Here is a 16,687-nt window from a genome sequence, read left to right as displayed (position 1 = left end):
ACAGTTTAATAAATTGTTCACATGCTTCATCTTTGTGACCTAAAAATAGTGTCCATGTAAATCTAGAATAATTGTCAACAATAACAAATGCTTATGATTTTCCTTCTAAACTTTGAATTGGGTTTGGACCAAATAAATCTTAGTGTAGCATTTGAAGTGGCCTTGTAACGACCCGAAATTCTATACCATTTTTTTTTTTTATAAAATAAACTGCTCTAACATCTCAGGCCCCAAGCGAGCATTGAGGAAAACCCGATTATGTTACACAACTATACAGTGGAAAAACATAAAACTGTTCATCCAAACAAACAATACCAGAATTTAGTAATTCTTCCCAAGCCATACGTATGTATATGCATATCACCCCAGTATCATCTACTCAAAAATACAATCTTCTGTATACACTTACCCTACAAGTAGGGTAATATAATCACCCTCTCTATCTGCGCTGATCCACTGGCCTAACTGGATAACTTGAAAAATATTAAATCACTGGGGTGAGACAATGCTCAGTAAGAGGAAATATGCTATTACTAGTGTGTGGTAACTGAGTTACATAAATACTATACTAATAAGTAACTGAAACAGTGGAAACTGAAAAGACAATATACAGTACATTTCATATCTTTTATGGTTTAAAATACATCAGTGATATCTGAGTTTCTACTTATTCATACTTCTAGTATTGTAATATGTCTGCTCATATTCTGTAAATCTATATACATATACATAACTTTGAAAATACCTTGAAAACCTGTACATCATGACTTAACCCCTCATGATAGGATTGTGCGACCTATAGGCGGGACTAAACTCTAGTTGGCCTACCAAGTAAGTCAACTGTAACTCTACCAATCCTTAGCCTGGCCAATATGTAACCTCTCTTAGGCATGGTACTGGTATCTACCTCATCAAACCGGCCACCTCAACCCATACTTTTAGGGAGCCTACAATCCCTTTAGGCACAGTTGATGGAAACCTTTCATGCACTATCTAAAATGTGTGGTTGCACTCTGATCTAAAATAGCAATAGTACCATGCTTTGATAACTGAATATTTACTGAACTGATTATCAAGGTCTGATACTATATAGTACTGATATACATAATTATCTTTCTGTTTCATCATGATTCCAAAATAACCATAACACCAAAAGCTAATTTGAAAATACTGTAATATTCATACTATATAAATTGTAATACCATAGTGTTATGGAAAATAACCATAACATGGATAACTAATTTGAGAATACTGTATTATTTGAGTTGTATAAACTATAATATCATAGTGTTATAGCTTTAGTATTTTGGAAATCATGGTAATTTGCATATGCTGTAAAATATTTGTCTGTATAAACGCTGCAATTCATACTCTTGTAAAAACTGATAAAACATATCTCTGCATAATAACATAAATCATACCAATCTAAAAACTGTATCATTCCCATATTGATCTGATAAGGCCTCACAAAACATATTTCTATATAGATACTATAAATCATAATAATCTAAAAATTATATAATTTCTAAACTAATTTGTTAAAATCTCATGCCACACAACAAAACGAAATACCTCATATTCTGAAAAAACTATATTTTCTAATATACTAATAATTTGTAAACTGAGTAATAATATGGAAAACACATAATTGTCTGGGAGGCTTGCCTCCAACTCCACTCTCACGCCCTCGGCGTACTATTCTCAAAATCCTAAAATAATAAATATATACTAATTCCTTAATAAATCACTGAATTTCCCAGAAAATCATCACATTCATATTTCCTGAATCTGCAAACTCGTATTTTCTTAAACTATAATTTATCTATAATTTACCTGAGTTCCTGATAAGACACCCACTGGGATCCTCAACTCATGCCTACTAGGTCCCAAAACACCCTAACCCTAAAAACATAACACCCTAATTTTATTCCACAAAACTCTAGTATATTCTCATATAATACAAAATTTAGACTCAAATAAGCCTGCTAATACTAAAAATACCTAAATAATCTACTTACCTTGATTTTGGGATGGTACCCAAGTTAGCCTAACCAACAATCTACTCCAACAGACTTCAAGAGAATCTTCCCATGAGTGACATGGCGGCTTTCGATCGTCAAACCGGTGAAAATCGAACATGGCATTGTAGAGAGAATGAGAGGGGAATGAATTTGAGAGAGAGAGAGAGAGAGAGAGAGAGAGAGAGAGAGAGAGAGAGAGAGAGAGAGAGCCTGGCATGCAATCCTTGCAAAAAAATATGATTTTTGGCCTTATATAAAGTGCTTTTCCACGTGGTCTCATCAACGAGCCATGTCGTATCGTCAACGAGTCAAAGAAGGGGCTTCGTCGATGAACACCTAACTCTCATTGATGAGTTTCAGGTCCTAAAATCAGCCCTCTTGGTAAGTTCTCATTGACGAGACACATGTCCACATTGACGAGCCCAAGAAGACTGTTCGTCGACGAGACCCTGCTGAGTCCCCTTTGAAATTTTCCTTTTCTCTCATTTCTTTATTAATTAATTTTTATAATTATCCAGGTTACTACATTCTCCCCTCCTTATGAAATTTCATTCTCGAAATTTTCTATCTGTATTGAATACCATCCATTAAGAAAAATGGGCTACTTATCTTATTACTTACCCTTACTTATGGCAGAGGAATACCATGGTTACATTCAGGGTTTTGGGAGATTACAAATATACTCATAAAAGAAAATTATCCTAAAACCAAAACACTATCTACCCTATAATCAAAAATACAACTATACATTCATCACTTTGTACTGAATAAAACAGAATTATCGTTTCCTGAACAACACTGACTATTACTGTATCCCACTAAGCAGGTGTAGGTATTTTTGTCTGATCTCTTCCTCAAGTTCCCATGAGACTTCCTCTATGGTGTGGTTCCTCCACAGGACTTTCACTAATTGAATTTTCTTGGTACGTAGTTCCTGTTCTTTTCTGTCTAAGATCTGCACTAGTGCTTCCTCATATGCTAGTGATTCTCTGAGCTCTATCTCTACATAACTGATCACGTGGGAAGGGTCTGGGCCGTATTTTCTCAACACAAAAACATGAAATATGTCGTGTATTCTAGATAGGGTTGGTGGTAGAGCTATTCTATAGGCAACTGACCCCACCCTCTCAAGTATCTCGAACAGGTCAATGTACCTAGGACTCAGCTTACCTTTCTTACAAAATCTCATAACTCCTCTCAGTGGAGCTACCTTCAAAAATACCCGATCTCCCACGTCAAATTCTAACTCCCAACGGTGAGCATCTGCGTAGCTTTTCTACTGATTCTGAGCTGCACTGATTCTATCTTTAATTAGTTGGACTTTATCGTACGCCTGCTGCACCAATTTTGGTCCCAAAACTCGCCTCTCACCCACTTCATCCCAGTATTGTGGAGAATGACACCTCCTACCAAACAAAGCCTCGAAAGGTGCATTGCCGATACTGGCCTGATAACTGTTATTATACGCGAACTCAACCAGCGACATATATTGGGTCCAGTTACCCCCAAAATCCAGCACACTAGCTCGCAGTATATCCTTAAGTATCTAAATCGTCCTCTATATCTACCCATCAGTCTAAGGATGAAAAGTTGTGTTGAATACTAATTATGACCCCATAGCCTCCTGAAAACTCCTCCAAATCTGTGACGTAAATTGGGGGCATGGTCTGAGACTATGGATACCGGCACACCATGGGAGCGAACTATCTCATGATTGTACAACTCTACTAGCTTGTCCATAGAATAGTTGACTTTGATAGGGATGAAGTAAGCGGTCTTCGTTAGTTGATCTATGACCACCCAAATAGCATTTTGTCCCTGTCACGCTGGCGGAGCCCTGTTACAAAATTCATAAAGACATGATCTTATTTCCACTCAGGGATGTAGAGTGGCTGCAACTGCCCCACGGGTCTCTAGTACTCAGCCTTTATCTACTGGCATGTCAAGCACTGCTTTAAAAATTCATCAATTTCCTTGTTCATGTTGCTCCACTAGAAGGATTCCCATGGATCTCGATACATTTTAGTACTACCTGGATGCACGGTGTATAGGGATTTGTGAGCCTCATCCAAGATAACTCCTTGGATCTGAGCATCTGTAGGAACGCATAATCTGGTACTAAACCACAAGGCTACATCTTCTGATATACTGAACTCTTCCTCCTTCCAGTTATGCACTTTCTCTATCAACTCTACTAGTTCTAGATCAGTTCTTTAGACAGCTTTAATCATTCCTTGCAATGTAGGTTGTAACACCAGATTAGAAATATATGCCTGGCGATCACCCTTTATCAGCTCTACGCCTAACCTCTCCAAATCCATATGGATAGGGTGCTAAATCTCCACTGCTGACACCACTGCTCCTGTTATTTTGCTGCTTAGTGCATTAACCACCACATTTACTTTCCCTTGGTGGTAGCTGATAGTATAATCATAATCATTGATAAGTTCCAACCATCTTCTCTACCACATATCTAAATCTTTCTAGGTGAAGAAATACTTTAAGCTTTTATGATCTGTGAAAATCTCGCATTTCCCACCATAAAGATAGTGCCTCCTGATCTTCAGAGCATACACCACTGCTGCTAACTCCAGGTTATGCACAAGGTAATTCTTTTCATATTCTTTAAGCTTTCTAGATGCATAGGCGATGACTCTTCCATGCTGCATTATCACACATCTGAATCCCTTCAAAAATGCATCATTGTATATCACAAATCTATCCTCCCCTGATGGAATAGACAGTACCAGTGCAGAGACCAACCGCTTCTTTAACTCCTGAAAACTCTTCTCAAAATCATCGGTCCATTCAAATCTCACATTTTTCCTCGTGAGTCGTGTTAGCTGATCCCAACAATCTGGAAAAACCATCCACAAAGCGTCAATAATAGCCTGCCAAACCCAAAACACTTACGACCTCCTAGACATTTCCCGACCTTACCCAACTCACCACTGCCTTTATCTTACTCGGGTCAACTGATATACCATCCCCAGAGATCACATGCCCAAGGAAAGTAACCTGCCTCAACCAAAATTCACATTTCTTTTACTTCGTGTAAAGCTTCTTTTCTCTTAATACCTGTAATACTAGCCTCAAATAATGCGCGTGCTCCTCAAAACTCCTCGAGTAGACCAGTATATCATCTATAAAAACCAAAATGAACTGGTCCAAGTATTGATGGAACATCTAATTCATTAAATCCATAAATACTATTTTTGATACGTACTCTTCCTTGACTTTCACCTGATGATAACCTAACCAAAGGTCAATTTTAGAGTAGACTTGGATCCCCTAGAGCTTATCAAATAAGTCATCAATCCTGGGAAGAGGATATTTATTCTTGACTATCAATTTGTTAATTTCCCTATAATCTATACACATCCTCATAGTCCTATCTTTCTTTTTCACGAACAAGACTGGTGCTCCCCAAGGCGACACACTAGGTGTGATAAACCCTATATCCAAAAATTCTTACAACTGATCTTTCAATTCCTTCAATTCGGTTGGAGCCATACGGTATAGTGCTTTAGACACTAGTGTCGACCCTGGTAGTAGATCCACGGTAAATTCAATCTCTCGATCTGGTGGTAAGTCAGGTAATTCCTATAGAAAAATATCTAAAAATTCTCTTACCACTCGAATATCAGCCTATTTCAATTCTTCCTTTGGCAGCTCTTTTACGTAAGTTACATATCCCTAACATCCACCCTAAATCAGTCTCCTCACCTGAATAGCTAACACAAGTTGTGGTGAGATACGCACATGTGAACCCACAAATGTATATTCTTGCTCACCTAGGGGGTCTAAAAATCACTTCTTTATGATAGCAATCTATGCTAGCGTGATTAGCTGCCAGCCATTAGAAAATCCCTAAGTACCTTCCTACACCTCACAGAAGATCCAGTCAAGGTGGCTATAGACAACTCAATATCTAAAAATTGTGCTTCCACCCCAACTACTTTAACATACCCCAACTATACAAAGGAATGGGTGGCACCTGTGTCAAATAAAACAACAATTTTATATGGTAAAGCAATAAGTATACCTGTAACAACATCTCCAACAGCCTCAATGTATCCTAATTTCAAAACATAAACCATCACTGATGCTATGTTCCTCTGTTGGCCTCCACGGGGTGCCTGATAACCACCCCAAAGTGGTCTGTGAACTGGTGTGTGAATCGGCGGTCCTCGAGATGACTGCGTCATATGGCTGAATCTCCCACACCGATAGAATACGTTCTCTCCCATCCTACATTCACCTGGATGCCTCTGGCCACTTCTAAGGTAGTTAGGAATTATCTGCCCACCCTGAACACCGCCATGCCCCATCATCTATCTCTGGCCTCTTCCATATCTGTCTCCTCTCCATGGGCCTCGGCTGAAACCCTTCTGAAAACTCAGAGGCGTGGACCTCTTCCTCTGGCTCGATACTCCCACATCTATTTGCTCACTCTCCTCTGCTACTGTAGCTCTGTCAACCAACTCAGAGAAATCCTGCATCTTTTGTATTGCCACTTGCTTATATATATCTCGCCTCAAGCCTCTTTCAAACATTTTGGCTTTCTTAACTTCATCTGGAACTATATATGGAGTGAATCGTGACAGCTCAATGGATTTCACTGCGTACTGCTGAGCTGTCATCTATCCCTGGGATAGGCTCATAAATTCTTGTACTTTAGCCTCTCTGACCGTGGCAGGATAGTATTTGTCAAAGAATATGTCTCTAAATCGGGCCCAGGTCATCAACACTTGAATAGGTCTTTGCTCCTCTAGTAATTTTGTGGCCATTCACTATCTCCTAGCCTCTCATTCCAACTTTTATGTGGCATAGAATACTCTCTGCTCATCGGTGCAGTGTAACACTGTCAGTACTTTCTCTATTTCCTGCATCTAATTCTCAGCAACTACAAGATCAGCTGCTCCTAAAAATGCTAGAGGATTCATCTTTGTGAACTTTTCTATTGTGCATCCCTAAGTCGTAGATGGATCTCTCTGCTCCCTGGAGCTCCGAGCAATCTCAGCCATAACCTGCTGAGCTACGCTGCGTAAGACAGCATCTCAGTCCCCGCCTCCTACACCAAAAGGCCCTGCTCCATCGTCGCCACTAGTATGGGCACTACTACCTCTTTAATCAATCCTGCAATAACACCAAATTATCCTGAGGATCCAAACCTTATAATACTATTCTATCTATAATACCCCACACTTCCTATCACTAATTTAAGGTCTAGTCCTAGCATATGGAAATAGAAATCGACGATAGTTTACTATAGTTTTCTTGAAATCGTCACCCCAGGAAAATCACAGAAACCACCCTAAAATTCTACCTCCATACCATGCAACAAAACCCTAAATTCTCATCCTAATTCCCCAACATCAACTCACTGATATCATGTTCCACTCTTCTCAAAATTCAATTCCTATATTATGGTATTGTTTTCCACTGTACTCTAAAGTCTATAAAACCTAGCAACCTAGGCTTTGAAACCAAACTGTAACGAACGTAAATTCTATACCATTTTTTTTATAAAATAAACTACTCTAACATCTCAGGCCCCAAGTGAGCATTGAGGAAAATCTGATTATATTACACACCTATGCAGCGGAAAAACATAAAACTGTTCATCCATATAAAAAACACCAGAATTCAGTAATTCTTCCCAAACCATACGTACATATATACACATCACCCCAGTATCATCTACTCAAAAGTACAATCTCCTGTATACACTTACCCCACAAGCAGGGTAGTATAATCACCCTCTCTATCTGCGAGCTTGATCCGCTCACCTAACTGGATCACCCGAAAAATATTAAATCACTGGAGGTGAGACAACGCTCAGTATGAGGAATATGCTATTACTAGTGTATGGCAACTAAGCTACATAAATACTATACTGATAAGTAACTGAAACAGTGGAAGCTGAAAAGACTATATATAGTACATTTCATATTTTTATGATTTCAAATATATTTGTGATATATGAGTTTCTACTTATTCATATTTTAGTATTGTAATATGTATGTTGATATTCTGTAAATTTATATACATATACATAACTATGAAAATACCCTGGAAAACTGTACGTCATGAATTAACCCCTCACGACAAGGTTGTGTGGCTGGTGGGCGAGACTTAACTCTAGTTGGCCTACCAGGTAAGTCAACTGTAACTCTACCAATCCTCAACCTGACCAATCTGCAACCTCTCCTAGGCACAGTATTGGTATCTACCTCGTCAAACCGACTACCTAAACAAAACTTCTAGGGAGCCTGCAATCCTTCCAAGAACGGTTGACAAAAACCTTCCACACACTATCTAAGATGTGTGGTTGCACTCTGATCTAAAATAGCAACGGTACCATGCTTTGATAATTGAATATTTACTGAACTAATTCATCAGGGTCTGATACTATATAGTACTGATATACATAATTATCTTGTTGTTTCATCATGATTCCAAATAACCATAACACCGAAAGCTAATTTGAAAATACTGTAATATATGTACTGTATAAATTGTAATACCACAGTGTTATGGAAAATAACCATAACACCGAAAACTGATCTAAGAATACTGTATTATCTGAATTGTATAAACTGTAATATCATAGTCTTATGGCTTTAGTATTTTGGAAATCATGGTAATCTGCATATGTTGTAAAATATATGTATGTATAAACACCGTGATTCATACTCTTGTAAAATTTGATAAAACATATCTCTGCATAATAACATAAATCATACCAATCTGAAAACTGTATCATTCCTGTACTGATCTGATAAGGTCTCATAAACATATTTTTGTATAGATACTATAATTCATAATAATCTAGAAACTGTATAATTTCTGTACTAATGTGTTAAAATCTCATGCCATACAACAAAACAAGTAAATACCTTATATTCTGAAAAACTGTATTTTTTTATATACTAATAATTTGTAAACTCAGTAATAATTTAGAAAACACATAATTTCTATAAACATTCTAAAATTCCTAGCATAGCATATTTCCCTTACCCAACTGTCTGGGAGGCTTACCTCCAACTCCACTCTTACGCCCTCGACGTACTATTCTCAAAATCCTAATATAATACATATATACTAATTCCTTAATAAATCACTAAATTCCCTAGAAAATCATCACATTCATATTTCCTGAATCTTCAAACTCGTAATTTCCTAAACTATAATTTATATGTAATTTATCTGGGATCCTCAACCCATGCCTGCTAGGTCACAAAACACCCTAACCCTGAAAACATAACACCCTAATTTTATTCCACAAAACTCTAATATATTCTTGTATAATACAAAATGTGGACTCAAATAAGTTTGTTAATACTAAAAATACCTAAATAATCTACTTACCCTGATTTTGGGATGGTACCCAAGTTGGCCTAACCAACAATCTACCCCAACAGACTTGAAGAGAATCTTTCGAGGAGTAACGTGGTGGCTTTCGATCGTCAAATCGGCCAAAAACGAAGTTGGAATCATAGAGAGAAGGAGAGGGGAATGAATTTTATAAAAAATGAGAGAGAGAGAGAGAGAGAGAGAGAGAGAGAGAGAGAGAGAGAGAGAGAGAGAGAGAGAGAGCCTGGCATGCAATTCTCACAGAAAAATATGATTTTTGGCCTTATATAGAGTGCTTGTCCATGTGACCTTGTCGAAGAGTCGTGTCATCTCGTCGACGAGTCCAAGAAATGGGTTCGTCGACGAACACCTAACCCTCTTCGACAAGTTTTAGGTCCTAAAATCAGCCCTCTTGGTAAGTTCTCGTCGATGAGACATGTGTCCACATCGACAAGCCCAAGAAGACTGTTCGTCGACGAGACCCTGTTGAGTCCCCTTTGAAATTTTTGTTTTCTCTCCTTTCTTTATTATTTAATTTCTATAATTATCCGGGTTACTACAGGCCTAGTAGTAGAAATTACTTTCTTCTTCTTAAAACTGGATCTTCCTTGTTTTCAGAATTGACATGCATCACAGATTTTATATGACAGATTTTATCTTTCACGAATTTTGTCTTAGGCATTCCCTTAACTAAGTCTCCCTTAACTAGTTTAGATATTAAGTCCATGTTTGCGTGTCCTAGTCTCCTATGCCAAATCCAACTAGTTTCATTCATAGCGGAGAAACATTTCACACTTTGAGAAGTTAAATTATCAAAACTAGTGGTATATACATTTTTATGACGCTCAGCAGTGAATAATATTTTACTATCACTTTTATATTCAACAATGCACTTGTCATGTTCAAAAGATATTTTATAACCTTTATCACATAGTTGACTTATACTTAATAAGTTATGTTTTAAACCATCAACTAGTAAAACATCATCTATAATAAGTGATGGATCGTTACCAACTTTACCTACACCAGTGATCTTCCCTTTTGCATTGTCCCCAAAAGTGTGATGGATGCTAATTTAGCTTTATCCCCAGTCATATGATGTGAACATCCGCTGTCCATATACCATCTATCTTTTGAGGAGGATGATCTCAAGCACACCTACAATAGTCATTTAAGTAATTGTTTTTGGTACCCATTTTTTCTTGGGTCCTTGGGGGTTAGTGTTTGAATCTTCTTTAACTCTCCATACCTTTTTCATTTTAACATTTTGTTCTTAAACGGACAATCAAATTTTATATGACCCATCCTTTTACATTTAAAGCATGTAGCATATGTATAAGAGTCTTTAGATGGGGCATAAGCTTTTGATTCTCTTATAAAGTAACCCATGTAAAGATGTTTTTGTTTCAAATTTTCCTTTCCATTAAAACCAAGTCCTTCTTTATCTAACGAATTTCTTTGTGCTCTGAGGAGTTTTTCAAAATTATTTTGTCCTTCTGTAAATTTACAAATAATTTTAGATTTATCATTCAAATTCCTTTCTAACTCTTCAATTTTCAAATCCTTGTCTTTCAATAAGGATGCATGAGATTCAATTTGTCTTTCTACCAACTTTGAAAATTCCTTCAATTTTAATATCAAATCAGAATTTTTCTTATTCATTTTCTCAAGAATTTTAAGAGTATACAAATATTCCTGTTGCAGTTCATCATAAAAAAGCATGCTATTTTCATTTTCTAAATCACCAGAATAATAAGATCAGGCAAAGCAAAAAGATTGTATCTCGTAGTCTTTGTGAGCCATCAGACACATATTCGCAATCTAGTCATCGCTAGATTCAAATTTTGAACTACTGGTACTGTGAGTATCTCAACCAACCTTTAGTACTTTCTTCTTCTTTTTGGACACTTTCTTCATCTAGGGACAATCTGACCTGATATGCCCAACTTCTCTACAGTTATAACATGTAGGAAGATCTTCCTTTTGATTCCTTCTGCTTAACTCTCCCTTTTCTATTTTTGAGTCCTTGAATTTTTTTGGTATATTTCTTGTTCTTTCTCAGGAACTTTCCAAATTTCTTAGTTAGAAGAACCATGTTATCCTCTGATTCTAAACTGCTCTCTTCACTAGAATTGCTGGATGAAGCCTTGAGGGCTGTTACTTTCCTTGTTTTATTCTACTCACCCTGTCTCTCATTGATTGTCAGCTCATATGCTATGAGTGACCCGATCAGCTCATCTACTGTCATAGCCTTTAGGTTTCATTCTTCACTTATAGCAGTGGCTTTTGCTTTCCAGACTAGTGGTAGTTTTAAGAATTTTCCTGATCAACTCATAAGTGGGGTAAGTTTTACCAAGAGTATGTAAAGCATTTGTGATGTGGGTGAATCTCGTGTACATGGATTGAATATATTCATTAGCAGTCATTTTAAAAGCTTCATATTCACCAGTGAGCCTATCTATCCTACTATCCTTTACATCTTTGGTGCCTTCATAGGTGAGATCTAATTTTTCCCAAATTTCTTTAGTAGTTTTACAGGCCATGACTCTGTTAAACTCATTTACATCTAATGCACAGCACAACAAATTTATAGCAGTGGCATTAACTTTTGTTGATTTCCAATCATCATCTGTGTATTCCTCTTCAGTCTTGGGTACACTTTCTTTATCAACAATTTTCATAGGGACATGGTCTCCTCTGGAGACAGTTTTCCATACTTTCCAATCAGTGTGTTTTAGGAAGATACACATTCTTTGTTTCCAATAAGAATAATTTACACCACAAAATATGGGCAGTCATGTGGATGAATGTCCCTCGTTAAATGGAGTTACACCGATGTGTGCCATCGTGATCTTTTACAAAAATAATGATTAAGTCTCTATAACCTCTCTCTTATACCAAATGTTAATTTAGGTGTACTTCCAAGAGGGCAAGTGAATTGGGTATTTCAAAATTATTTAAGTTTATTTTACTGCTTAATCCCTTTTTCAATATTTAACAAAATAATCACAGGGGTCTAAAATTAATTCAAATTATTATCTCAGTAAACTCAATTATACCCAATTAATTTTCAAGTGCGTGTAATATTAATTAACATACAAACATGCAAAATTGATAATGAAATGCAAGAGAAAATTTTTTTAAAAAAAATTAAGGGAAGAGAGAAGGCAAACACGATTTTATGAGGTTCGGCCTACCCCAGCCTACGTCCTCTCCTTGAGTAACCCACTCAAGGATTCCACTAAAAAAGTCCGCTCCTTTAACTAGGAGAGAGCTTATCATATAATCCGCTGCTTACAAGAGGCGTAGCTACCTCCTTAATCCCGGTTCACAACATGAACCATGAATGCAATATAAAATTACAATTTCTATAAAAACTCAAATGCTTCTACACAAATCTAGTGAGTACAATAGAAATCTAATACATACTCATATGATAAAAACATGAAGCTCAATGAGTGTGTAAGATGTTTTCAATGATATTTGTATATCAACAAATGTATGATCTTTGTATATATATATACACATGATAATATTTCTTTAAGGATCTGAACACAAATCAGTATTTTTCACAACTATGTCTCAAGGCTATGTATTTTAAAATCCTTAGGAATTGCTTGTCAATATTTTTTGCAACTATATTATAAGATGAAATCTTTGAGTAAAATATAAGCTTTAATATGTGCAAAGATTCAGACTTTAGCACAAACCTTTCTCAAATAAGCCTTTCAAATAATAAAACAAGGATTTTTCTTAATAAAAATCTTAGATGTAATAGTATGAGAGATGAAAAACCTTTGAATAAATCACTTATTGATCAAACCTCAATCACCACGGATTGCTTGCAAATGTGTAGATGAAATCCTTTTTGAAAAATTGAGACGATTTGCCCAAGAAGTATGAATGTAGTAGAGTATTGGCAAAATCTTTTGAGTGGAGGCACACTTAGCTCAAGATAAAAAGATTAGTCTCTCTAAAGAGTTTCCTCTTATGTCTCTAGGGTTTTGGGCATGTTTAAATAATTTTCTCTCTATATGATTCAATCTTAGTCATTGGATCATTTAAAAATAAGAGTTTTTGTCTGTGTCCACGCTGAAACGTGAATTAGTGCCCCGACCTTTGTCAACAAATGGTTACGTTCTTCGATGAGTGTACAACACTCGTTCATTGACGAGGCCATGTGTTCATCGATGAGAGCACAGTCTGAACTTTTTGGGCTCTTGGTATTTTTTTGTCAACGAGATAGCATTGTTCATCGCCGAGTAGCCTTCATGAGTTCGTCGACGAGGCCAACGGGTTCGTCGACGAGGCCTCTAAAATTTGCCCTTAAAAATTCATTCAACCTAGAACTAATGTAAATGTTTTTTTCATGAAATACATGAGTCCTAAGGTCTGTCTAAGGTATATTTGAGCTTTGAATTATATATGACATATGTAAATACATTCAATTCTAAATGCACATTCCCATGAAGATCTTGCACCTGACGCTTGCATCTTCATTATTCTACACTTCTAGTTCCATAAATTAAGCCAGATGGTATGTTCTTTAGGTTCCTCATGGCTTCTATATCATGCTTACCATTTCGTACATTCAAACATATGATCCTATTCACAAACTCAAGTGCACAAGTCAAATAACAAGTGATTTGTCATTATCAAAACAGGATTGGACTCATAGAGTCAACATCATCTTTATACATGGTTTTATTTGGGAAAATTTTAATGAAATTTCAGCAGCATGCCGTCTGTAAATCGGACATTTTCCCATAAAACCTGTACCTAATAAATGCTAACAAAATAGTTTATATAAAGCATGCAACAACCTATAATCTATTACTAGCATGCAATTCACATCAACTACATCCGCCATGGAGGAGGCATTCAATACAAGCGTGCAAACCAGTAGTACAATCAACAGTTCATTCAAAAATATAAACTATCCATTAAAGGTAGCTTTATCAATAAACCATAGAGAATAGTTATAAATCATTGCAGTATTCACATGAACATTTAGGCATAAATGATATATGCACATATAAAAATGAGAGTATTTTAATTTTTATAGCCATGAAAGATAAGTGCTCCCCCCGAGTTGTGCACAATTAATATCTTATGTCTTTTCAATTCTTCAAATTCTTAGCCAAGTGTTCTTAAGATTTTCAATGACTTGAACTTGGCTTTGGAAGCTTGGGTTTAGAGGACCAAAAAGTCATAAACAATATTTCTTGGGTTCATAAGCCAGCTTTTGCCTCTTTTCTTATGAACTTTAATACGTGAGAGGCACAAGTTCAAATGGCTTTTAGATTTAGTTGCTCACGCGCAGGTTTCTTTTGAAAACTTAATTTTCTTTAAATTGAAACCTAGTGCAATTATTTTATCCCTTCCACACATTTTAAGGTCACAAAGTTCTAAAGGATTTAACTTAAAATTTGAGAGCTCGTGAAGGGAGTAAGGATAAATACTTTTAAAGATTAAATTATCTTTGAGTTCAGGAGAGTATTTATAAGATGCAAGACATTATTTGAAATACTTTTGTGCTAGCGAATATGTCCAGGCAGCTTACGCAAAGAGCGTTTTAGGAATATATGAATTTATGAACACAATTCTTTGGAGATTGAAAGGTATCCTTTCGATATAATTATGATTTGGAGTAAGGATACGAACCAGTGAAAAAGTGAATCTTTACCGGATGTGATCATACAGTTGTAAAGTTCTCCTATGGAGGAGAAGATGAATCAAGATTAGAGGATTTATATTTTAAACTCAAAGGGAATATTTTGAATAAATAAAATTTGAATCCCTTAGCGGATACCTCTAATTTTGATTATAAGAAGGATGTCTTTTAATAAACACATAATAGATATGAAATTTTTGACAAATAGTGCTTATGTCAAGAAAGATGAAAAAAATTTTATCTGGCTTTTAAGTTCAGAAGTGAGCTAAGGGTATATAATGATATGTGGCAAGATTGATTCCCTAAGGCTTAGACCTATGTCATGGATGAAATAAGCTTAACTTGAGATATTTATATTTAAGCGTGAGTTAAGCATTTAGAATTATTTGCCAAGAAAAAATGCTTTGTCCATTTGGAAGTGAATTTTATTTTAGCATGCTTATGAGATGTTCTTTAAGATGAGAATTATGTATTTCATCTTAGAAATGTAAGGTTTCAGATGTTTAGTTATGCTTTCAACCCAATTATCACGATGTATGTGCATTAAGTTCAAATTGGATATATATAACTTTGAATTATCATATTGGTTTAATTATCTTCTAAGAATCTTAGTATGATAATAATATGGTATGATGAATGCATGTGCTAATATTTTTCATTTCAAGTCCTAATCACTTCCTAAGCCTTTTAGTCACCACTAACCCTAGCTCGAAGAACTAAGGAAGAATTTAAAAACATTTACGTAATTCCTGTAGAGATTCAATCTTCCTTTGGTCCTACGGGATTCGTCATCATGACAACCCACATCATTTCTTTATCTAAGCTTCTGGCACTTCTAAGTAAACAATTAAACCATATGTGCCACATAATTTTGCAAAATAAGCAAGTATTGAATATACATAAAATATTATGTGTATTTATTCTATTTTTACTTAATGAGGCATTCATGTGACAGTGGGCGTTATAAGATGAACCCTTTCTGAAAGATTTATTTCTTTTAATTTCAAAGGGTTTAACATGACTATTCTTTTCATATTTAACTTTGCACGTAACTCTAGAATAATCATATATTACTCCCTCTAAGCAGATGCTTTTCAATATCTTCTTAATCTTTTTCTTGTCGAAGGAAGCATGATATTCTTTTAGATTCTCTAAATGTACAGCCAACCTTTTACTTTCGTTTTTCAAAAAGATTTTCTACTTAGACATCCTAACCAGAAACTTATGCATTTTAAATAAAGTCTTTTCAAGCTCATCGGGAGAGGGCATGCTTTCATCATAGATTTCAATGCATGATTCATCATAAGACTTGTCATTATAACATTCATACGAATCAATGCATACAGTATTATCATCAGAAACAAAAGATTATTCATCATACAATATATCACAATTATTTCATGAATCATTACATGCTTAGTCAACAGGGTTATAACAAGGAACATCAAATGATTCATCATATGACACAACACAACATTCAGCATAAGAATCATCACATGCGTCATTGCACGAATCCGTAAATGAGGTAAAGTAAGAGTCATATACGTCTTGATCTATTAATGTTATTACCTCATGATATACCACTTCTAGATCATTTGAGTTTGACACTATCGAAGTGGTGGTCTCCTTCTCC

The sequence above is a fragment of the Malania oleifera genome, chromosome 10, assembly GCF_029873635.1.
Source record: "Malania oleifera isolate guangnan ecotype guangnan chromosome 10, ASM2987363v1, whole genome shotgun sequence".
NCBI classification, from domain to species: domain Eukaryota; kingdom Viridiplantae; phylum Streptophyta; class Magnoliopsida; order Santalales; family Ximeniaceae; genus Malania; species Malania oleifera.
Note: the sequence above shows the minus strand (reverse complement) of the source record.